We start from the raw sequence: 25,434 nt of genomic DNA on the forward strand, positions 1-25,434 counted from the left end.
CAAATCGCTGTTTTTTTTCAGCTTGTCAGCTTCCGTGATGAAGAGCTTCGTACTGGAGAAATGTGAAACGCTTGCAGGGAATCCTGAACGGCTTCAGGAGTTCCGAAAATCCGCTGAGATAAGCGGGGCCAGAGACACCAGCTACCGCTACCTTCCAGCCACCGCCATCAGCCTCGTGGGGGGGAGGAGCAAAGGGCAAGATGCTCAGGTGCTACGTGGAGGCGTGGAGCTCCACCGAAGCGGGCCGTTCGTCAAGGCTGCAGTAGTTGAGAGGTTTGCAATATGATGACCTGCTTTGCGGGTGCATCACACAGCGATGGTTTCCATGAGGCTGGAAGGTCAATGCATTGTCCTTGCGCTGTAAGACTCCTCACAGCAGCTGCAATGCATTAGTTCTGCTCAGAGTTGTGCCACACAGAAGTGGTGATGAGTCAGTTCTGCTGGATCCACAGATGGGCTGGCAGAGCAACATCAGGCCCACTTCCAAGGGTCCAGGACTGTGTTGGCACCACTTGGTGGGGTAGGACAGGTACAGACTCCAGGTGCTGTTTACAAGAGTCCTTGGAGTCACTCTGGTGGAGCTGGGTACATGTTGCAGATCCAGTCCTTCTCATCGATGCAAGAGGGCAGCAGGTCAGCAGAGTAGGCAGCAGTCCTTCAGGGTAGCATTCCAGGCGAGTGGCAGTGTTTTCAGAATAACAGCAGTCCTTCTTTCTGGAGAGTCTTCCACAGGTCCAGAAGGGTACTTAACAGTTGATATATACCAATATATATAGTTGATATATATTCCCCCTTTGATATGGGGGAATCATCTAGAAGTTTCCCTTTGAAGTGCACAGCTATTTTGCCTTCCCTATCCTGGCTCTAGACTAACTACAGGCGGTATGCAATCCTTTATTTGAAGGCAGACCACAGCCTACTCAGGTATAAGTGGGGCTATGTCTAACTCCACCCTCCCACTCTGCCAGTGATAACCCATCCAGGTACACCTAAGCTCTCTATTTTATGTTGCTGTCTAGGAGAAATATACGAAGACCAATTGCCAACTACACCTAGTCATGTGACTCAGGCTGCAGGCCCTAAATGGCTACGGCAGGGCAAAGCCAACTTTTTCAAAGTTCAACAATAAACAGGATCGCCAGTACTGACATTAATCTTAAACAAGAATCTTTTGATTTTGTGATCATGATCATAAATCAAAGAGATTTCAGTTTATTAATCACTAGTACTCCAAACATATTTACATTACTCTCTCTGTGATACTGCCAAAAACAATAAAGCATCACAAAAAGATTACATAAACACTCAAATGTATTTTTTTGGTCAACAAATAATACTGAAATATGTCTTCCAAATAAACAAAGCCCAAAAAAATGTTAAGACAGGGCAACAATTAAAGCCACAACATAAACAATCACAATGCATTGATCTGCCCCGTTCAGGTGTTTTGCAAGACGAACGAGCCTCAAGTGATTAAACCAATAATATGAGCGACCCTTGCCCCCACCAGGTAGGTTGCTCCCCCTTCGCAAAGCACCGCCTGTGTCTCCCTGCCCCAGCTGCCACTGCTGAGGAAGCTAGAGGCCCTCCACCACCCGCAGGCTTCCACCGGCGCCTCATCCCTGTTGGCCAGTGGTAGGCCGTAGGTAGGTTTGTTCATCCTCCTCTTTATTGCTTTTATTGTATTGCCTGTATTTGATTGTTGTGTCTGTGACTGCTGTTGTCTGTCTTCCCCTGCTGCCTGTACATTGTCTGTGCCCCTTCTTCTGCCCTCTGTTGCCCTCTCTGTCCCCGTGCTCTCTCTCTTTCTTTCTGTACCCCTCACTTTCCCGTGTCTCTGCCCGGTTTCTCCATTCTGTTCCCCTCACTGCCCGCGTGTCTCTGCCCGGTTTTTCCCTCTGTTCCCCTCGCTGCCCCTGTGTCTCTGCCCGGTTTTCCCTTCTGTTCCCCTCGCTCCCCCGTGCTTCTCTGCCCGTTCTGCATTCTGTTCTTATCTGCCCCTGTATTTCTGTGTTCTGTATTTTGCCTCTGTGCCACTTGTTTTTCCGGTATTTCTGTGCCCTTTTGCCTTCTGTGCCACTCATTTTCCCCTCGTTTTTGTGCCCCTTTTGCCTTCTGTTCCACTCGTTTTCTGTGCCGTGTGCCTTATGTGCCACTCGATTGTTCCCTCGTTTTTGTGTCCCTTTTGCCCTCTGTTCCACTCGTTTTTGTGCCCTTCTGCCCTCTGTTCCACTCGTTTTTTGGTGCCCTTCTGCCCTCTGTGCCACTCGTTTTGCCATTGTCTTTGTGCCCCTTTTGCCTTCTGGTCCACTCGTTTTTTGTGCCCATCTGCCCTCTGTTCCACTTGTTTTTTGTGCCCTCCTGCCCTCTGTGCCCCTTGTTTTTCCCTTGTTTCTGTGCCCCTTTTGCCTTCTGTTCCACTCGTTTTTTGTGCCTTTGTGCCCTCTGTGCCACTCGTTTTTCCCTTGTTTTTGTGCCCCATTTGCCTTCTGTTTCACTCGTTTTTTGTGCCCGTCTGCCTTCTGTGCCACTTGTTTTTTCCCTCATTTTTGTGCGCCTTTTGCCCTCTGTTCCACTCATTTTTTGTGCCCTTCTGCCCTCTGTGCCCCTCGTTTTTCCCTCATTTTTTGCCCCTTTTGCCTTCTGATCCACTAGTTTTTTGTGCCCTTCGGCCTTCTTTGCCACTCATTTCCCCTTGTTTTTGTGCCCCTTTTGCCTTCCTTTGCACTTGTTGTTTGTGCCTTTCCACCCTCTGTTCCACCCGTTTTTTGTGCCCTTCTGCCCTCTGTGCGAATCATTTTTCCCTTGTTTTTTTGCCCCTTTTGCCGCTGTTCCACTCGTTTTTTGTGCCCTTCTGCCCTCTGTTCCACTCGTTTTTTTTGTGCCCTTCTGCCCTCTGATCCACTCATTTTTTGTGCCCTCCTGCCCTCTGTTCCACTCGTTTTTTTGTGCCCTTCTACCCTCTGTGCCACTTGTTTCTCTCTTGTTTCGGTGCCCTTTTTTCCGGTCTGTTCCTCTCGTTTTTTGTGCCCTTCTGCCTTCTTTCCCCTTGTTTTTGTGCCCCTTTTGCCTTCTGTTCCACTCGTTTTTCCCTCGTTTTTGTGCACCTATTGCTTTATGTTCCACTTGTTTTTTGTGCCCGTCTGCCTTCTGTGGCACTCATTTTTTCCCTCGTTTTTGTACCCCTTTTGCCTTCTGTTCCACTCATTTTTTGTGCCCTCCTGCCCTCTGTTCCATTAGTTTCTTTGTGCCCTTCTGCTCTCTGTGCCACTCGTTTTTCTCTTGTTTCTGTGCCCCTTTTGCCTTCTGTTCTACTTGTTTTTTGTGCCCTTTTGCCTTCTGTGCCACTAGTTTTTTCCTCGATTTTGTGACCCTTTTTCCTTCTGTTACCTTTGTTGTCCCTCACCGCCCTTGCGGCTGCGTCCCCTGTGGCCCCGCCCCCCTGACGGCCCACTGCCCATTTGCTGCCCCCGCCTCCCACCTCCCAGCTGCTCCTCCCTCCCACCTACACATATATGCAGGTCGCTGCGCGGCCGCAACGCTGGTGCACCGAAGGTGCGCCTAAGGCAAGCCTGTACAGCGCCCAGCACCAGAACCTCTGGCCCCCACACCCACCACGACGACCGCCACCACTACAATGCCAAAACAAAAGCACACTCTCAACTCCGAACGGAGCCACACCTGCTTCAAGGCCGCCCCGAAATGCATATACGGCCCCTTTACCTTCCGGAACTGCAGCTACACTAGCCTCAGAGCCGATGAACCACCCGCCAAGAAAGACTCCAACCACTTCCGATGCATACTACTGAACACCGGCTCCGCACGCAGGCATGCCGTTGAGCTCTGGGACCTGCTCGACACAACATCCCCGGACGTCGCCTTCCTGACAGAGACCTGGTGTAATGACTTCTCCGCACCCGACATCGCCATAGCCATCCCAGACGGCTACAAGATCACCCGCAGAGACCACACCAACGGAGTCGGAGGAGGAATCGCCATCGTCCACAAGAACAGCATAAGGGTCTCGACTAGCACCGACGACGCCCTCAGCACTGCCAAACACATGCATTTCCAGATTCACAGAGACCCTAACTAACCCTGGGCTTAAAACTACGCTACGCTGACGGAGCATGCAAAGTTTGTACTAATTAAAACTGTGCTTAATCACGTAGCGTAGCATCTAAATCAACAATATTCTCGGATGCTTTGAAAAAGCAATTTTACATGCTTAACAGCATATAACCAATTCACAAAAATGAACTTTTACAATGAAAACATTAGGTAATGAGAGAGCTGATGATTTTGGGCTCCCCCCTAACTTAGGGGGAGCACCAAGCAGATGCCTTGAACACAAAGAGCATAAAAAAACAGCACATTTTGTTGAACTTCAGTGGTGATCCCATCATTTTAGGACCACGCCAAGCACAGTTATTGGCAAAAAAACAATCCCAACCAAAGGCCCTGCAAAGCATTATGGGACGAGATTAGCAGTGGGCAGTGAATATTATAGTATCCAATATCAAAATAATTCTACAAAGAGCTGCAGTTCACCTAGTTGTTACTAGATGTCCCTCACAAGTCAAATGCAAAGCATTGAAATTATTCTTACATCAAGCTGCAGTTGCACTGGTCGTCCCTAGATGTCCCTCATGAGTCAAATGCAAAACTATTGGAACCCTTTCATCAAGCATTTGCATTTGACTTGTGAGGGACATCTAGTAACCACCAGTTGAACTGCAGCTCTTCGTAGAATTCTTTTGATATTGTATACTATATAATATTCACTGCCCACTGCTAATCTCATCCCATAATGCTTTGCAGGGCCTTTGGTTGGGAACTTTTTTTGCCAATAACTGTGTTTGGGTTTGTCCTAAGAGGATGGGACCAAAACTAAATCTTTCAATAAGATGTGCTTTTTTGTTTTCAAGGCATCTGTTTGTTACTCTCCCTAGGTTAGGGAGGATCCCAAAATCATCACATCTCCCACTGCTTGCTAAGTTTTCAGTTTCACCATTGTGAAAATACTATATGCACTTTACCATTTAAAGATAGAAATACTTATAATATCATATCTGGCCATGTACAGGAAGCTTTTTGCAATTATTTAGCAATTTATGCACAGTACAGACAAGTACACAGTGTCATCAGCTACGCTACGCAGACTACGAGTACTACGTGAAGCTACGTGTAGTGCTGCTACGCAAACTACGCCCAGGCTTAACCCTAACTCTACTCTCAGAGGCACCCTCGTCTCCCGACCCGCCCGGACCCCGCCCCCAGTTCAGTGACTCCATCGCCGACTTGATCAGCACGCATGCCCTGACCTCCACTGACTACATCCTCCTCGGAGACATGAACTTTCACTTTGAGAACAACGGCAACAACTTCACAACCCTGATCGATAACCTCGCCAACCTCGGACTGAAGCAACTCGTCACAATGCCCACCCACTCCGCCGGCCACACGCTCAACCCCGTCTTCTCCTCAAGCCGCCCATCTCTGCCAGCAACACCACCGTACTCCTCTGGACTGACCACCGCTGCATCCACTTCGCCTTCCAGAAGCCCACCACAAACCACCGCACCCAACAGATCCCCAGCCACTGCTGGAGCAAAATTACCGAAGACCAACTACACTCAAACCTGGCTCTCAGCCCACCCACTGAAACGTTCAACACCGACGACGCTGCCCACAGTCTTAGACGCTGGATCAAGGACTGTGCCAACACCCTCGCCCTGCTGAAGAAACCCCCCCACAGAGACACCAGCAAGAGGGCCAGCTGGTTCACCCCAGAACTCCTAGCCTCCAAGCAAGCCTGCCAGAAACTAGAGAAGAAATGACACAGTGAACAAACTCCAGACAGCCTCGCAGCACACAAGGACGCCATCCGCAACCACCACCACCTCATCAGGAGGGCCAAGAGGACCTCCTTCAAAGACAGTCTCGACAACAACGCACACAATAGCAAGGAACTCTTCAACATTGTGAAGGAACTCTCCAACCCCAACACCAATGACATCCCGCCGTCGCAAGCTCTGTGCGACTCCCTCGCCTCCTTCTTCCACCGCAAGATAGCAGACATCCACACAAGCTTCAACACCCAGACAGCCCCAACAGACAGCAACACAACAGACCCTCCGCACACCATTGACCAGGACCACCTGCTAGCTTGGGCCAGCATGAGCATCGATGACACTATCAAGACCATGAGCACAATCCACTCGGGCTCTCCATCAGACCCATTCCTGCACCACGTCTTCAACAGAGCAAGCAGCTCCATCGCACCCCACTTGCGCAACATCATCAATCTCTCCCTCGAGACCACAACCTTCCCAGAGATCTGGAAACACGCCGAGATCAACGCTCTACTCAAAAAACCTTAGGCAGACCCAAGAGACCTCAAGAACTTCTGGCCCATCTCTCTGCCCCCCTTCCCAGCCAAGGTCATCGAGAAAACAGTCAACAGAGAGCTATCCCAATACCTCGAAGAAAACAGAATCCTGGACCCTTCTCAATCAGGGTTCTGCAGCAACCACAGCACTAAGACTGCCCTCATCCCCGCCACTGATGACATCAGGACCCTGCTGGACAATGGCGAGACCGCAGCACTCATCCTCCTAGACCTCTATGCCGCCTTCGACACCGTCTGCCACCGCACACTACACACACGCCACCATGCCGCAGGGATCCGAGACAAGGCTCTGGATTGGACCACCTCCTTCCTCTCCGGCAGAACCCAGAGCGTCCGCCTCCACCCATTCCATTCCAAAGCCTCTGAGATCATCTGCGCGTACCCCAGGGATCCTCCCTCAGCCCGACGCTGTTCAACATTTACATGGCCCGGCTCGCACACGTAGCCCAACAGCATAACATAATCTCCTACGCCGACGAAACTCAGCTGATCCTCGCCCTCACCAAGGACCCCATCAGTGCCAAAGCCAACCTCCACGAAGGAATGAAGGCCGTCGCCGACTGGATGAAGACCAGCCATCTGAAACTGAACTTGGACAGGATGCTGGTCCTCATCCTCGGCCCCAACCCTTCAGCCTGGGACGACTCCTGGTGGCCGACGGCACTGCGGGCAGCCCCGACACCCACCGACCACGCAAGCAAAACTGGGAATCATCCTCAACTCAACGCTCTCAATGACCAAGCAAGTCAACGCCATCTCCTCCTCCTGCTTCAACACCCTCCGCATGCTCCGCAAGATCTACAGATGGATCCCGACCGATACAAGAAAGACAGTCACCCAGACCCTCATCAGCAGCAGACTCGACTACGGAAACGCCCTCTACGCGGGAGCCCCGACCAAGCTCATCAAATGACTACAAGCATCCAAAACGCCTCGGTACGACTGATCCTCAACGTACCACGCTGCGGCCACATCAACCCCACCTGAGAAACCTGCACTGGCTCCTCGTCAACAAGAGGATATCCTTCAAGCTCCTCACCCACGCACACAAGGCACTCCACAAGACCGGCCCAGCCTACCTCAACGGACGGCTCTCCTTCTACATCCCCAACCGCCAGCTATGCTCCGTCGACCTCTTACTCGCCACCGTGCCGCGCATCTGAAGAACAACCACCCTTCTCCCACCTCGCTGCCAAGACATGGAGCACCCTCCCACTGAGCCTTCGACAGACCCAAGACCTGCTGACCTTCAGGAGGATACTGAAAACCTGGCTGTTCGATCAGTAGCGCCTCCCCCTCCCCCAGCGCCTTGAGACCCTTGCAGGCATGTAGTGCACTTTACAAATGATTGAATGATTGATTGAATAATATGGACTCACACAGGGGTGTTACTGTACCACGTTTTTATTATGAGGCTTAATACACAGGGACCCTACAACAAAATCCATCAAAGCACATACAGTGGTTCCCTAAAAGCCAATCAATATTTGGGAAAAAAAGCCTTCCAGATGATTTTTGAATTCTCAATGTGTTTCGAACCCTGAGCTATTTGAGGGTTTTTGTAAGGACATAGTACTGTGGGAGAACCAGTTTAGTCACCTTTAAAAAATATATATAGTCTGTATTCCACCTCATGGCTTAAACAGCTTGCCTGCTTACTTATTTCTTGTAGGCTCTCGTTATTGGCTAGGGTCTTGGCAACAGTCTTTGACAGTGGTTGAACATCTGAAATGATTAAAAAGGACAATATAGATGGAGCTTACAGCACATCAGCAGCGACTTAATTTGCATATTTTTTCTTTGAAATCTTTTTCAACCCCTTCTGTGCTCATGATGGAAAGGTTCCGCCCTGAGCACCAGTGCAAGTGTACAAATGATAGAAGCATTCTGTCATCATGAGCACACTTGCAAAAAAATCCCTTTTTTTAGCTTCCCCAGCCTCCCAAGGTATGGTTTTGGTTTTCCTTGCAATGATGATTGCGGGCATGGGGCACTACCTTTCAAATGGTACCACTCCATAGAAGATCCCTGCTTGCGGATCGCCCTAGGAGTGCGATCACCGAGCAGGGATCCACCCATCCACCCCTTGGGCATGGGCCTTTGCTCCCCCATTTAATTTTGCCCCAGACAGTCTTTCTGCCACCTCTCGGTAGCAGATGGGGCAGTAGCCCCCAATCTGCCCCATGGGTGGGCAGATAGGATCCTAGGCGCCAGGAATTTTTTTTATAGGCCAGCGGTGGGGGTTGCCCAGAATGGGCATGCCGATACCTCCACCTTGCCCCCCCAAAAAAGACAAAATACTGTCTGCCCCCCCAGGAGGCTTATGGGGTCAATTAGCTGAAAAAATTAAATTTTTCTCAAAGTTCTGTGTGAAAGTTGTGGGATCACCGACTAACACAAATTTCCTACCACCCAACGTTTACTCAGGTCATCCAATAAAAATGGTACCTCACTTGTGTGGGTAGACATAGTGGCTGCAACAGGAATTGGCCCAAGTCATACTGTCCCAATACGTTTTGGGACCTTGCCAGTCGTGGCTACTTGGGCTACTTGGGCCACCCACAAGACTGAGATACCATTTTCATCAGAAGACCTGGGGGAAGGCAGGGCGGTAAGAAATTTGTGTCAGCACGGTGATCACACAAGTTTCCCACACAGACATTTGGGAAAAAAGTGATTTTATCTCGGAATTCCAAATCAAAGCCATGCAATCTGACATCCGGTTTACTGTTCTTACAGCCATGCCTACAAAAGAAATATGAACATTGTGTGGCGTGATTTCATCATTTTGTTCTTTAGCATTTATCCGTTGCAACGCATGGTGACAAAATCTGATGGGGAAATTAGCTTGCCTGGTGGAGAGGCTGCCTTAATCATACACTGGTAATACCAGGCGTGGTATCCCAGAATGGAACAGGCCGTGCGTGGCGTCCTCATGAATGGGATATCTCATTGGAAGAGTGAAGTTTGTACATGTAGTGTCCAATGGCATATTTCTTAGAGGTCAGAGAACTCACAAAACATTAACAGGAAAGCCCTTCACCCCCAATTTTCCTTTATTAAAAACAATGTCAGAAAAAGACACTGTCAATTACACAAGTGCACATACAGAGACTCATCTCTATTCCTTCAATCTTTTCCTCAGTAACACTAAGCTCTTCAGTCAAGCAGCAAAATTAATGTGAAAGGTTATTGCGTCAAAAAAAGAAGTACATCAGAACTGAATTACATGGTCATTTTCCTTTGCAACATTTCAAAGCTGGCACAATCCCATGGGGATTACAAATAGACAACATACCAGTTATTTTCATTAAAGACCCGAAATACCTGAAAGGATACTTTGGCACTAAATTTGTGATTTAATGGTTCTCTCAATAGAGACTGCCCAAAGAGTTGCTAAAATGGGTAGTAATGTTGTTGGAACAGGAAATTAAATACTATCTGTCAGTGTCCAAAGCTAAATCACTTCTAGAGAAATTAAAAAAAGAAATCACTGACTGCAAAAATGTCACTATCGACCAAAAGACCACTAAGTCAAGTCAAGTCAAGTCATCAATTTGTATAGCGCGCTATTCACCCAGAGGGTCTCAAGGCGCTTAAGGGAAGAGGGGTTCGCTACTGATCGAACAGCCAGGTCTTGAGTTGTTTTCTGAAGGAGAGGTGGTTCTGTGTAAGACGTAGGTGGGTGGGGAGGGAGTCCCAGGTCTTGGCCGCCAAGTAGGAGAAGGATCTTCCTCCCATGGTGGCTCTTCGGATGCGTGGAATCGTGGCGAGGGCTTGGTTGGACGATCGTAGTTGGCGGGTGGGGGTGTAAAAGGTCAGGCGAGTGTTGAGGTATCTGGGTCCTAGGTCGTGAAGGGCCTTGTGTGTGTGGGTGAGGAGTCGGAACGTGATTCTCTTGTTGACGGGGAACCAGTGCAGGTCTCTCAGGTGACCAGATATGTGGTTGTGGCGAGGTATGTCTAGGAGAAGTCTGGCGGAAGCGTTCTGAATGCGTTGAAGTCTATTCTGTAATTTGGCTGTGGTTCCGGCGTAGAGGGTGTTTCCGTAGTCCAGATGGCTTGTGACAAGTGCTTGGGTGACCGTCTTCCAGCGGAAGATCTTTCGGAGCATGCGTAGGATGTTGAAACATGATGATGAGACGGCATTGACTTGTCTGGTCATCGAGAGGGAGGAGTCTAGGATGAATCCCAAGTTGCAAGCATGGTCCGTTGGTTTGGGTGCGCTGCCTAGGGCCGAGGGCCACCAAGAGTCGTCCCAGGCAGAGGGGGATGATCCTAGGATAAGCACTTCCATCTTGTCTGAGTTCAGTTTTAGGCGGCTGTTCTTCATCCACTCGGCTACGTCTTTCATCCCTTTGTGTAGGTTGGTTTTGGCAGTGGTTGGGTCGTTGGTGAGGGAGAGGATCAGCTGGGTGTCGTCTGCATAGGAGATGATGTTGAGATTGTGTTGGCGTGCGATGGATGCGAGGGGACTCATGTAGACGTTGAAGAGGGTGGGGCTGAGTGAAGATCCTTGTGGTACACCGCATATGACTTCGGTGGCGTCTGATCTGAAAGGGGGGAGGCGGACTCTCTGGGTTCTTCCGACTAGGAATGAGATGGTCCAGTCCAAGGCCTTATCTTGTATTCCGACGTTCCTGAGGCGTTGTACAAGGGTGCGGTGGCAGACTGTGTCGAACGCTGCGGAGAGGTCCAGGAGGATGAGGGCCACTGTTTCCCCGTTGTCGAGCAGTGTCCGGATGTCGTCTGTGGCTGCAATGAGGGCGGTCTCGGTACTGTGGTTGGCTCGGAAACCGGATTGTGAGGGGTCTAGGGCATTGTTAGATTCAAGGAAGGTGGCGAGCTGTTGACGGTCTTCTCTATGACTTTGGCGGGGAATGGGAGGAGCGAGATGGGACGGTAGTTCTTAAGCTCGGTGGGGTCCACTGTAGGTTTCTTCAGGAGGGCACTAAGTTTGGCATGTTTCCAGCTTTCCGGGAAGGTGGCGGTGTTGAAGGAGCAGTTGATGATGTCCCGGAGTTGGGGTGCGATGGTGGAGTCGGCCTTGTTGAAGATGTGATGGGGGCATGGGTCGGTTGGCGATCCGGAGTGGATGGAGTTCATCGTGCGGATGGTGTCTTCGGTGCTGATCGGGGTCCAGGCGCGGAGGGTGGTGGTGGGGGGCTTCTGTTCTGTGGTTGGGGGAGTGGTCAGGTCGCCGAAGCTGTTATGTATGTCAGCGATCTTGCTGTGGAAGAATGAGGCAAGAGAATCGCAGAGGTCTTGGGAGGGAGTGATGTCGTTGTTGCCGGCGTTGGGGTTGATGAGCTCTTTGACAATGCTGAAGAGTTCTTTGCTGTTGTGGGCATTGTTGTCTAGTCGCTCCTTGAATGCTGATTTTTTGGTGGTGCAGATCAGCTGGTGGTGTTTGCGGGTGGTGTTCTTGAGGGCGGTCATGTTGTTTGTGGTTGGGTTTCTTCGCCATGCTTTCTCGAGGGTGCGGCAGTTCTTTTTGGAGTTCGTGAGGTCGTCGTTGAACCAAGGGGCTTTTTTGCTTCCTGGCTTGTTGGGAGGGGTTTTCAAGGGTGCTAGTTCGTCAGTGCAGTGGGTGATCCATTGTGTGAGATTGATGGCTGCTTGGTTTGGGTCCGTTGATTTGGCGGGAGGGTTTTGGTTTAGAGATGTGGTGAGCTGGTCGGTGGTAATTTTGTTCCAGTATCTTCGGGGAACTTGTTGGGAGGGTGGTGGTGGGTCGTGGTCTTTCTGAAGCTGAAGTGGACGCAGCTGTGGTCAGTCCAGTGGAGTCCCGTGGCGTGATTGAAGGAGATGTGCTTGCTGGAGGTGAAGATTGGGTCAAGTATGTGTCTGGCGTAGTGGGTGGGGGTGTTCACCAATTGTTTGAGTCCAAGATTGGTGAGGTTGTCCAGCAGGGTGGTGGTGTTGCTGTCGTTGTTATTCTCCAGATGGAAGTTGAGGTCTCCTAGGAGAATATAGTCCTCGGAGGGGGGGGCGTGCGGGCTGACGAAGTCAGCGATGTCTTCGCTGAATTGTGTGCAGGGTCCTGGGGGTCTGTAGATGAGGGTGCCTCTGAGTGTGGTCTTGGGGTTGGTTTGTATTTGGAAGTGGAGGTGTTCAGTGGCTAAGAAGGTGTCGTCGGTGCTGGTCGTGATGCGGATGGTGTTTTTGTGAACGATGGCGATGCAAAAAATACTTCAACTTATAAACAGTCTGCCTTTACTTAAAGGAGGTGATCAGGGAGTCCACTCCTTTTTCTTAAAGTCAGGCATAGTCCTTTCTTTGCGGGGCCCTGAGAGAGCAGCATGTGCAATCCTTTTGACTGCAAGCCTTGTGTGGTGCAGTCCAAGGGTCCAGCACGGCAGTCCTACTTCTTTTGTTCCAGACAGTGTTCTGAAGAAGTCCTGCAGCTCTGCCATAGTTTTCCTCCATTTTTGGCTGGCAAGGGAGGGGGACACCACAACCAATAGGGGTAAAGCTACCTCCCTCTGCTATGATCACACTTCCTGAGAAGTGTGGTATGTTTTTGAACCAGGACACATTGTTTCCACAAAATACCCTGTCCAGCCCCTCTTGTAATATAATTAGCGGGGCTCCCATCTGTCTGTGGATCAAGGACATGGGGGCTGGCCTGGGTCCTGTGACATCTGTTCTCCTGTCTTTGAAGTCCAGATTATCTCCACAGCCCCCTTCCTCTCCCAGGCTTCTCCAGGCAGCAAATCTGGACCCACTAAATGGCTGTATTTTTTCAGCCCCAGGTCTATTCACACCTTTGCAGGGAGCAGCTTGGCTAAGGCTGTCAAAGGCTGACCATTCAGAAGAGGCTGTTACAGGACTACTTTAGGTAGCCTCAAGATAGTAATTAGTATAACTACTTTCTTGTGATAGTTATAATATATCTGACCATGGCAAGTTATTGGATTTATTGTAACCATTATTTTGGTACTTTGAATGACATTGCTAGCTAGCTTACAAGCAAAGATAGACGTTATTAAGTTAAATAAAGCCTTCCATGTTAGCCCATGGGGCTAGCAGCATTATGATAGGGAAAAACAACTTTGGAGGTTATTCCCTACCAGGTCATATAAAACATATTTTATAATGTCCCTACTTTTTATAACAGTTCACCCTACCCTTGGAGCAACGAAGGCAGTTCTTAGGGATGAGTTAAATGCTATAAAAAGTTAGTTTTTGGTTTTGTAAGTACTTTTAATTCCAAAGTCGAATTTGGACATAGTTTCATTCTAAGACCAGCCTGCAAGGCATGCCTGGCTTAAAAATGACTATTCAGAAAAGGGGGTGGTGATGAACAGAGTGCCTGAATTAAGCAGACCACTCTTACCCAGTCCAAAGATCAGGGCTTGATCCATCACCATTTTTTAGCTCACTGCACCATCCCAGCTCAGAACTTGGCTATATGCAAATTAGTCTGTTCCTGTCCCAGTGCATGATGGGAACAGGGCAAACCAAACTACCAAGCCAATTCTTATACTGGGAAGGAAACAAGCTTCCGGGGACCGGTTTCTGCCATTTCAGTCGTCGTCGGCCCGGCTTGCTTGAATCCTGATGGTGCAATGAGCAAGGGACTCACATCTGAGTATACCCTTCCACGCATATGGTGGACAAAATTATTCAGAAAAGGGGGTGGTGATGAACAGAGTGCCTGAATTAAGCAGACCGCTCTTACCCAGTCCAAAGATCAGGGCTTGATCCATCACCGTTTTTTAGCTCACTGCACCATCCCAGCTCAGAACTTGGCTATATGCAAATTAGTCTGTTCCTGTCCCAGTGCATGATGGGAACAGGGCAAACCAAACTACCAAGCCAATTCTTATACTGGGAAGGAAACAAGCTTCCGGGGACCGGTTTCTGCCATTTCAGGCGTCGTCGGCCCGGCTTGCTTGAATCCTGATGGTGCAATGAGCAAGGGACTCACATCTGAGTATACCCTTCCACGCATATGGTGGACAAAATTATTCAGAAAAGGGGGTGGTGATGAACAGAGTGCCTGAATTAAGCAGACCACTCTTACCCAGTCCAAAGATCAGGGCTTGATCCATCACCGTTTTTTAGCTCACTGCACCATCCCATCTCAGAACTTGGCTATATGCAAATTAGTCTGTTCCTGTCCCAGTGCATGATGGGAACAGGGCAAACCAAACTACCAAGCCAATTCTTATACTGGGAAGGAAACAAGCTTCCGGGGACCGGTTTCTGACCGGTTTCTGACTCGGCCAGGGACAGACTAATTTGCATATAGCCAGGTTCTGAACTGGGATGGTGCAGTGAGCTAAAAAACGGTGATGGATCAAGCCCTGATCTGTTGACTGGGTAGGAGTGTTCTGATTAACTCAGATACTCTGTCCATCACCACCCCCTTTTTGAAATTATTTTGGCCACCATGAGTGTGGAAGGGTATGCTCAGACATGAGTCCCTTGCTCATTGCACCATCAGGATTCAAGCAATCCGGGCCGAAGACGGCTGTAATGCCAGAAACCGGTCCCCGGAAGCTTGTTTCCTTTCCAGTGAAGAATTGGCTTGATAGTTTGGTCTGCCCTGTTCCCATGATGCACTGGGCCAGGAACAGACTAATTTGCATATAGCCAGGTTCTGAACTGGGATGGTGCAGTGAGCTAAAAAACGGTGATGGATCAAGCCCTGATCTGTTGACTGGGTAGGAGTGTTCTGATTAACTCAGATACTCTGTCCATCACCACCCCCTTTTTGAAATTATTTTGGCTTAAAAATGACAACAGACACCACAGCAGTGCACACGTATGTGCATTAAGTTCACTGGGGTCTCAAACCTACATGCCCTACAATATACTAGAGATTTACAGGTAGGTTGTCTTTACCAATGATATATATGGCAATTACCACATACGTTTAGAGCATGGGTCTCCAAAGTTGGCCCTAGAGGTCGTATCCATGCCATATTTTTAGCATATACCCATTTACAATTGTTTTTGCAAATTTACAGGCATGGACTGACTTTGGAGAACCCTGCTTTAGAGGATTGAGCACTGAACCCTGCGTCTGGTCAGCAGAGTTGTGGGCACTTTCAGAGTCAGTAACCACCAGCATTAGTCAAAATATAGGAGTTATCAGGGCAAAAAGGATGATGTGGGACCATCCAGAAACATAAGTAAACTACTATTTATAATAGTCTTATACAATCCAATTCAATAGTCAAGTTGGATTTTTAAAAACAATTTTTTCATAACTCTGTTTTCAGGTCATATACACGCAAACAGCAAAGGTAACAATAACTGTGCTGCAATAATCCCAAACCCAGCTGTCCCCACGTAGGAAAGTTAACAAAATGTACCACAAAAGAGCTTGTCCACCAAGGGCAGGGATTCTGAGTAAGCCGTCCATTCTCCACAGACCTTACTGTGTGTTTCTGGGCACCCCTAGATTTACACACAAATCTTTCAGCTGTGGTGGCGTAATTCCTCCATTGGTTCTATTCAAGGAACAGCACAGCCAGTCGAGAGTGCCAGCTTTAGGCAAAGTTTCTTTTAGTGATAATTAAGATTTTTTATAATTATCAATGAAGAGAAACAAAAAGTAGCTGTCATGAAGTTACCTTTACGCTGACTTGCAATCCTGGAGGCTAATTTCCATTATTTTTCCAGCAACTCCCAGTCTGTACTTGGCCTTAATAAGGTGTGAAATTCCTCTCAGGAGCTACTCAAAAGCTTTGCCTGACGGACAGTTTGACACAAATAGGCACTAATGACTCCTCTGAGCTGAGTAAAATATTCAGAGTAGGGCTTTTGGCATCCTATTGGCAAAGCAATGTCAAATGCTGCCCATCAGCTGTGTCCAAAGCACACTTAAAACTCTTGGGCCCTGGAGGGATCACACAGGATAGGAGAACAATGATTGTGTATCTCCTGCATGGGCAATGAGGGACCCTGCTTTGTTTTGCTAGACCCTCTGTGTCATGGTTTGTGTTTGTGGTGGGTTTTAGTTTAGGACGTGAGAGGACACTGCCGATTTTTCTATGACATTCCACACACACACACCCATCTCTCAGAGCCCAGGTTTTTATGTGGCCACTGGCGTAACGAAAAGTGAGGGGGCCTCCCTGCACGGTACTTAGAGGGGCCCCCTCCGGGCTCAATCAAGAGCTCTCCGGCCACAGTGCAGTGCCGAGGGGGCCCCTTGGAGCTAGAGGCCCCCGAGCACTGCGGGGGCTGCGTGGGTCTGTGTTACACCCCTGTATGTGGCCACAGACTTTCTCCATCTTGAAACTTGATAAGGCTCCATTGCAGTCAGCCTCAAACCGCATCTCATTCCTAGTCTTCCATGTTTCATCGACTATCACTGGCGCTTCATGCTTTTTGTAGCCAATTCTACTGACCTTTTTCAAAATCTCAGTTCTCTGGTTGACTTATAGATTTTTGTAATTTTGGTGTAATTTTATTCATGACATTTTACTGTATTTTTCAAATTTGGTTTGGCATTTTTATTGCTTGCTGTTTTGACTTTTTACTATTATTGCATATAAACCTTACACATTACCCTAGGTGAAGCCTGTCTGTCTTCTCTGAGACAATGATACAAGAGGGTTGAGCTAAAGTAAAGTTAGTGACTAAGAGGTCCCACCTGACAAGTGCTCTGATTATTTTCTGAGTGGACAGTCTGCCACCGCAAATAACAATTAATTTTCTTACACCCTATCATTACTTGAAACATTCTATCACTAAGTAGACACTGCGTTCCAGCAAATGGCAGCATCTGATTACTGTAAATTGATTTTAGTTAACCTTCCCAGATAGTCCCTCTAACACAAAAGATTTCACTTGCAATGTGGCATGGAATATGCATTTGCCATGAAGCCTTGAACCCATACCGTGTGTACATCTACTCAAATTTAGCTCCAAGATGCACTTGCCTAAAATATTTGCATATTGAGATGTTCCTGGGCTCGGTCCTCTTAAGGGGGCTGCTACAAGAAAAGGGTAAATTTATTTCAAGTTTGCTGAGCTTACTGTAAATTTCTCTCATCTTTCCGGAACGTATTGCATTTGCTTTATCAGAGCACACTTTTGGATTGTAGCCGGGGTCATAGCCACCCTAGATATTAAAGGGATCTTGGTTGTTTTGTGTTAAGCACTGTGAAGTACACAGGTTAAAATGTAATTTAAAAAACAAATATTCTCTCTGTTTTACTTATTCGTAATATAAAAATTGATTCTTCAAAATGTAATGGGTAGCGAGTGACATTATACAATCTTTAATCATTTATGGCATGACTGAGTTGATGGCTTGCCCCGAACTCAGCTCCTCAACAACACTTTACTACTGAGAAGTCTAGTGAAGAGCGTTGGAAAATGCCTTTAAATGCATTACCATTGTAAGGACAGTATCACACACCAGCTGATAGAAGAAAATACTGTACTATAAATTGAACCAACATGTGGGGGGAGAAGCGTCGCCTCGTCCTCTCCAGTCAGCCATCAACTGTCATGGGTCAACATTCCAGAATGCAAAGCTGATCCCAAAGGCCAACAGAGAGCAATATGTACTGTGTCCTAAAGGAGACATCTGAGGAACAATATGCAACACTTCCCCTTCATATAAAATAAAACATAAGTTATAACTGGTAAAAAGTACCTGAAAAAATAAATACATGCTACCGTGAATAAAATTCCTACAAATGTCCTACAGAAAATACATACACACTTTGTAGATGCATATAATTATACCAAATGTCCCTAGTGGAAGGGCCAATAAAATAAATCAAAGCAACTGTACAGGTAATAGGAGTCCATTAAATAAGCTGACGTAAAACAAACACATTTTGTAGATGCATATAATTATACAAAATGTCCCTAGCGGGAGGGCCAATAAAATAAATCAAAGCAACAGTAAATGTAATAGGCTCTCATTAAATACACTGACGTAAAATACCTACACGTAACATAAATAACAAATGGTAACTAAAAGTATCCCCTTAAATAGACTGACGTAAAATGCCCACAAGTAACATAAATAACAAATGGTAACTAAAAGTATCCCCCATGAAGTGATTACTCACAGATATAATCCTGTCATTTTCTAGGTTTTACTATTGTGTGTTCTACTCTACTCATTCTGCAGCTAGTAGAGGCTGTTACAACTACAGGTGTAGTCAGGATTCTCCATCTCTATGATGATTCTGGTGTACGATATAACCCTGTTCACTAGCCTGTTCATACCCCTCCTCAAACAGCCATCCATCATTCCGCTTGGTTGTATCATCCTTTTAGTTTCCAAAGGCGTTTCTACCCAACATTTTCTCTTGCATATTGCAATATCAGAGAAATACCACACTTTGCCATCACTCAGTAATGCCATATTACAAAAAATCTTTTGCACTATCAATGGTTTCAAAATTCTGCTTTGGCATCTGCCAATGTGTCCACTTTTCTCTACCCCTACTAAGTCCCTCACTTTTACCTCGACTACCTTACTGTTATGTTTCTTGTCATAGTATTTTACACACTCTCTGTGCTTCCTCTAAGTTCCCTTTGACTACCTCTGATGACCAATTCACCCTTCTGGATGCTTCCATCCAACCTGCATTATCCTTGTACATGGGTGTCTTACCTCTCATTAGATCAAAGAGACTAAGACCTGTGCTACCACACAGGGTGATTCTGTATGCCAACACAGTTTCATGTACTTTAGTTTTCCATGCTAGGCTATTTTATTGCTAGCTAACTGGACTATGCCCTTGATAAGACGGTTGAACCATTCCAGAGCGCAGTTGCCTGCAGGTTGGTACACAGAGGTAGTCTTGTGCACAGTACCGTTTCTATGCAAGTCAGCCTTTTGCTCCACCTCAATTTCTGGACACTTGGAAAATTGGTTGATAAGGACTAATACATACACCTGCTCATTCTTTTCCTGTATGGGTCCCTTTACACCCAGGCCCAATTTTTCCCAAGGCATGTTGGGGCAGGCAATGTGTTGGAGTGGGGTCTGAGGGTGACCTGGGTTTTGTTGGAATTCTCACAGAGTATGCAATCCCTGACTGTCCTTTATATGTATGCATCCATTCCATGCCATCAGTACAAATTCTTCACTCTACATTATGTTTTGCCAATTTCTAAATGCCCCTTATGGCAGATTTCAAGAATCTTTGTTCTTAATTTGAAAAGGGGAATGACTCCTCCACTTTTTAATTCTAAGCAACCCTCTTCCAATAATTCATGCCTTATCTCCCAAAAAGGCAACATATTGTTAGGGATGTATTTCCTATGAGGCCAGCCCCCCGAATATCATGCCTTGAACACTCACGTGCACCGTATCCTGTTCCTGTTCTAGCTTCTATTCCTTCAATGTTATAGCATCAATGTTTGCCACACAAATATCTTCAATCATGACTTCATTTGTATAATTGAAGGGTTCAGGCATGAGACTTAGGAACTCCCCCACAACATCCTTGATGCGTGGTATATACTGTACTTAATAATTGAAGTTTAATAAGTAAACCGACATTTGTGGTAATCTTGCAGCAGCAATGTACAGACCTTTTGTGGTCAATACCTTGCTCAATGGCTTATGATTGCAGCGCAAAGTGACTTTCGACCCCAAACATATTGTCTGGAGTGTTCTAACCCCCACACACACGCCAATGCTTACCGCTCTATGACATAATACTCAGGAGGTATCAAAGAGCGAGATGCAAATGCTGAAGTGTCTTCTTTCCTACAAGCATTCTTCTGAGTGAGTATCCCCCAAGACCTCTTCCACTCGTGTCTGTAGTGACAATGATGGGTAGGTCATGATCAAACCCTGGGGTGGGGGACCTTTGCACAAATCCTCTTTAAGTGAACAAAATGCATCATGACACGTTCCCGGCCATTCAAATGTGTTCCTTTGTTTAAGTAGCTGTCTCAAACCATCTGTTTTAGAGGAAAACCTTTTGACACATTTTGCTTACACCTCCACTAACTTAAGGAAGGTGCATAACTCCCCCCTATTCTTAGGCTGAGGTGAACTACTAATGGCATCCAGTAGTTCCTTCTTAGGTTTGATGCCCTCACCTGTGATCAGATGACGCAAATATGTAACGTCCTTGCATGCAGATGTACACTTACTGTGTTCTGCAGTTTAACTTCTAATCTCTAAAATACTGAGTATCATGAATATATTTTTGTCATGATCTTCCCTGGACTTGCCCATTATTAATATATTGTCCCGGAACATGAGTATGTTCTTTACATCTTTAAAAATAACTTGCATGTGGCTCTAAAACATGGGTGTTGCAGAGACCAAGCCGAAAGGTACCCTCTTGAAATGGTAACACCCGAACGGTATTGCAAACATAGTGAGGCTTCTGCTGTCTGGGTGTAGTGGAACCTAGGAGGGTGCAGCTTTTACAATGATAGTGGAACACCACTTAATTCCTTTGGTAAGGGCAAACATCTAATTTATTATTTATATGAGGTAGGGGGAATTGGACAATAAGAATATTATTGTTGAGGTCACAAAGGTCCATGCAAAGCCTCAACTTGCCATTCGGCCTTTTGGCAACAACTAACGGAGCCACCCACTCAGAGGACTAAACATGCTCAATGACTCCCTCCTCTTATAACTTTTCCAATTGCAACTTAACCTAATTTCTTATTGCAAACGGAATGTTTCTTACCTTATATATCTGGGGTTTGGCCTCCTGTTTCACTAAACTTTTATGTCTAAAACCTCTTAACTTCCCTATTTCACCTGAAAACACCACGGGGAACATCTTTAATACTGTATTACTTAATTCTTCCTCTGGTTGAATCATGATTACATATTTGGGTCTGTTGGGGTCCAATATGATCCCTAGCATACCTTGATCCATTCACCCTAACACTGACTGGCCAATTTTAGAAACATATACCTTTCTTTTGGCCTCTCTTTTGTTAAATTGGAATGTAAGGTTCCTAAACCCCACAATGGCTATAGGTTCCACTGTGAATTTTTTGATGGAAATGTCAGAGTGGTCTAATTGTCCACCTAAAACCTGCACAAATTTCTCTTCCCACATGTTTGTTAACCTCTTCCATGCTCATGACGGATCCCGGCCGTCATGAGTCACGGTGGGCACGTGCTCAATGCAGCCGGGAGCCGTCATTACCACACCCGCGATCGGAATGTCCAGCACTGGGGCGGAATTCGCGCCGCTGTGAAGAGGCTAATGATAGTGTAAGAAGAACCCAAATCTGCAACAACGGATATGTCAATACCCCCATTTAAATTTTATATGTTTTTTTTCCCTCTCCTTACTGTCAATATGCAACTCTTGTAGGTCCTTCACGCTTAGTATGCACATGTTCAATTCCACATCTTCTGATGTATTAGTGGAGCCCTCATTGTCCCTTTCATCCAACTAGACAGGGCTGCTAGACTTTTTCTGGCACACCTATTGAAAGTGGCCAATAATTATACACTTGGAATTTCTGTTTCCTTGCAGGGAATCTCTTGTCATTGACAAGTTGATTGGCACTGCCACACCTGTAACATTGTCTCCTATTAAATGCTTTATAACATTTATTATTTCGTTTTCTCTTGACCTTTCTTCTTTTGTATTGCTGACATTTTGGTACCACTTATTTTTGCCACCACTATCTCATTTCTCTTTTCTTTGTTTTCGGAAAGGACAGCCTTAGCTCCCCTTCCCATTAGCTCAGCTCTTTTGACAATGTCAATGACAACTTGTTGTGGACTTTCCTCTTCAGCCCACAGATTGTCCTGGATACTTGAGTTAGAGGCTTGTATCACAATTTGATCTTTAATGAGATCATCATGAAGCACACCAAAACAACATGAAAGGGCGAGGCTCTTTAAAGCAGATATATAATCGTCTGTAGGTTCCTCTTGACCCTGTTTTCAGTGGTAAAATTTGAGTGATCCACAGCAACACAAACAGTGGTTTTATAATAAGTGTTTAAATCTTCAAGGGCATTTTGTATACATCACCCTGATCTGCTGCTCTAGATTGTTTGGTAATTCAGTTATTTACATTTAACCCGCCTGGGCCTAAGCATTGTAAAAGTTTTTGGAGTTATTTCAGCTGTGAAGTCTTCATCGTCATCAAATGTCGAGATATAGTTGGTGAAATATTCTCTCTATTCTTCCCATATAAGTGCAGGTTCATCAGAAGCAGGTAAAAAGGCCTGTGGTGGGGGGAGATTCTATACATTCCCAGAAGCCATGTATAGAATGATTCTAATACTCACACCACACTTTGTAATCTGGAATAAACATTTGGACACATGTGAGGTTGGAGGTCAACAAGAGGATCACCTTCAAGCTCCTCACCCACGCACCCAAGGCATTACACGACACCAGACCAGCATACCTCGACAGACGACTCAGCTTCTATAACCCCAACCGCCAGCTCCGCTCCATCGACCTCGCCCCCGCCACAGTCCCCCGCATTCGAAGAGCGACCTCCGTTGGCAGAACATTCTCCCACCTTGTCTCCAGGACCTGGAACACCCTCCCCATGCTCCTATGGCAGACCCAGGACCTGCTAACCTTCAGAAGACTCCTCAAGACCTGGCTTTTCGAGCAGTAGCAGAATCCACCCCACCCCCAGCGCCTTGAGACCCTCACAGGTATTTAGTGCGCTTTACAAATGTCCTGATTGATTGATTGATTGATTGAGGAACAAAAAATAAATAAATAAAGCACTGCTAAGAGGAGAATGCTGCGGTACTGTCATTACCAGCCTGATACAAGTGTTTGGAGAAGAATATTGTAGCCAAAGGTGGTTAATATTGGCAGTAAGAACAGGTTGAAATGAGCTTAGTAGTTCCAAAATTGCAGCCAAGGTGGTAATGTTAGAAAACACTAGCTGTAATTCACTCACCTCAAGGTCCCACAGAGTACTAATTGGTACAACGTGTGCAGAAGTGCAGGGGAAAAGCTGTGCCTGTCAATTTTTTGACAGGCTTCCGTAGTAAGTCTTTGAACAGCTGTGCCTGTCAGCAAGAAGGCTTGTGCCACCAGGAGAAATAGCACACAGGTAGATGTAACCAGATAACATGAAAGAGTAACATGCACCAACAAGCCCGGCATGAGATGCTACCAAGCGCAGGCATGAACTGCAGAGACTAGGCTGCATGCAGTGCACCACTTCAAGTTGAATAGGTATGCACACACTACATTAGGGAAAACTTCCCAAAATGGGGGTAATGCATGAAGACACATAATGACATGAGCAGCAGACGAAGTTGGGGAAGTTACATTGTCAAGTGGAGCCCCTCTGCAACTTTCCTTTGTACAGTAAATACTCACAGGCGCTGATTACTGGTTTCCACCTCACCAGCATCACTCATGAAATATGAGTGAATGAAGGCCTTAGCTGGTAATTTGAAGAAGACACTGTGTGTGAGAGTCTCAGATGTACGCAGAAGGGTTCAGTGTGTTGGAAATCTTTGCCACTTTTGTAAGGATAGTTTGCCCACCAGGTGGTTGAATAAAATTCTTTATTATACATCCAACACACATCTGAGGGGAGAGGCACTGCCATGTCCTCTCTGGTCAGTCATCAGTTGTCATCTGTCAACATGCCAGAACACACAGCTGATGACAAAAGCCATCAGGACTGATGCTATGGTTGGTTGACTCTGTTTAACTGGACTCGGCTAACCAGACCCCCACATGTTCAGACCCCTAAAATAAGTCCACATTGACTTATTGACTATACTGCTAAATGGAGTACTAAACATGCCTATAAGTCACTAGTATATGGTACCAAGTCTACCAAGGGTGTGTAAGTTAAATGTACCTATTGGACTCCAACACATCATAACATTGCACCACCACATCCTACCACTACTAAAGTAACAATGCAAACATGACTGCAAGCCTGCTACCTGTAACCAAACTGTAATGTTTATGAGTCAATATAACTCCTTTGGAGATGCCTAAACCCTCCTTTTAAATATTATTAAATGACCCATATGTAGTCCTCAAATGCCCATAAGGCAGGGTGCATGATATTTAAAAGTAGGACCTGTAAAGATTTAATGTTGAGCAAACACAAGGACATGATGGCCAGAACACTGAAACTTTTCAGACACTCATCCCCAGTCACACATCTGGGATGCATCCATCATTGTTCCTTAGCTCAATTCACCACCCAAGTTCAGACCCAGCCATTTGTAACTCAGTCTTGACCCTGTTCCTCATGGGAGCTGTCCAGCCGAAAGTGCCAAGCCCAGTTTTCCCTGGACCAGAAACAAGCATCCTAGGAATGGTGTTGGGGTAACACCCCTCATCAGCCAGGCTAACTTGAATCCAGTGGCAAAGTGAACAAGATACTCACGTCTGGGCATACCTTGCCAATTTAGTGTAAACAAAGCTAACAAAAGGAAATAAGGGATGGAGCGCTGAAACTTTTCAGACACTCACCCCCAGTCAGAATATACGTTTTCAAATTGATTTTATCTCTCACTAACACGAATATCTGCAGTGTGACTACTTAACACATGTCCTGACGAATGCCCTTGCATCCTTACAAGGAATCTTCCGAGGGCAGAAACATGTTAACCTTTTTGACTGATATATATGATTAATCCCCAGTCCTCTTTTAACTCCATTACTGTGCCACTGAATAAAGCTTAAGTGGACTCCTGGAATTAGTATTACTCACAACAAAGATCACACTTTTTTTGCACTCTGCCCCTCATTCATCTTCTTCGACAGCTCATCTTGAGAAAGAACCTCAGCTAATACCCTTAGAGGAGTCGTAACCCACACCTAAGACTCTCCAGTCCAGGTGTGAGGAGGGAACCCACATGATGAAGCATATCACTAAGTGGTGAGTGAGGGTTCTCATCCTGAAAGGATTTCTCCCGTGTTTCTCCCCCTCTTTTCTATTCTGACATCATTTCAATCGCACTGTTTTCACCTAAAGCCAGATGTACATTGTGTGAACTTAACATTGTTTTGGGGGGATTGTACATTCTTGGCACCCTAGATCCCTATAGATACTGTGTGTGGAGAGTACTGGTTTCAGGGTAACACCCACCACC

Source organism: Lissotriton helveticus, chromosome 6 (genome assembly GCF_964261635.1).
Source record: "Lissotriton helveticus chromosome 6, aLisHel1.1, whole genome shotgun sequence".
Classification (NCBI taxonomy): Eukaryota; Metazoa; Chordata; class Amphibia; order Caudata; family Salamandridae; genus Lissotriton; species Lissotriton helveticus.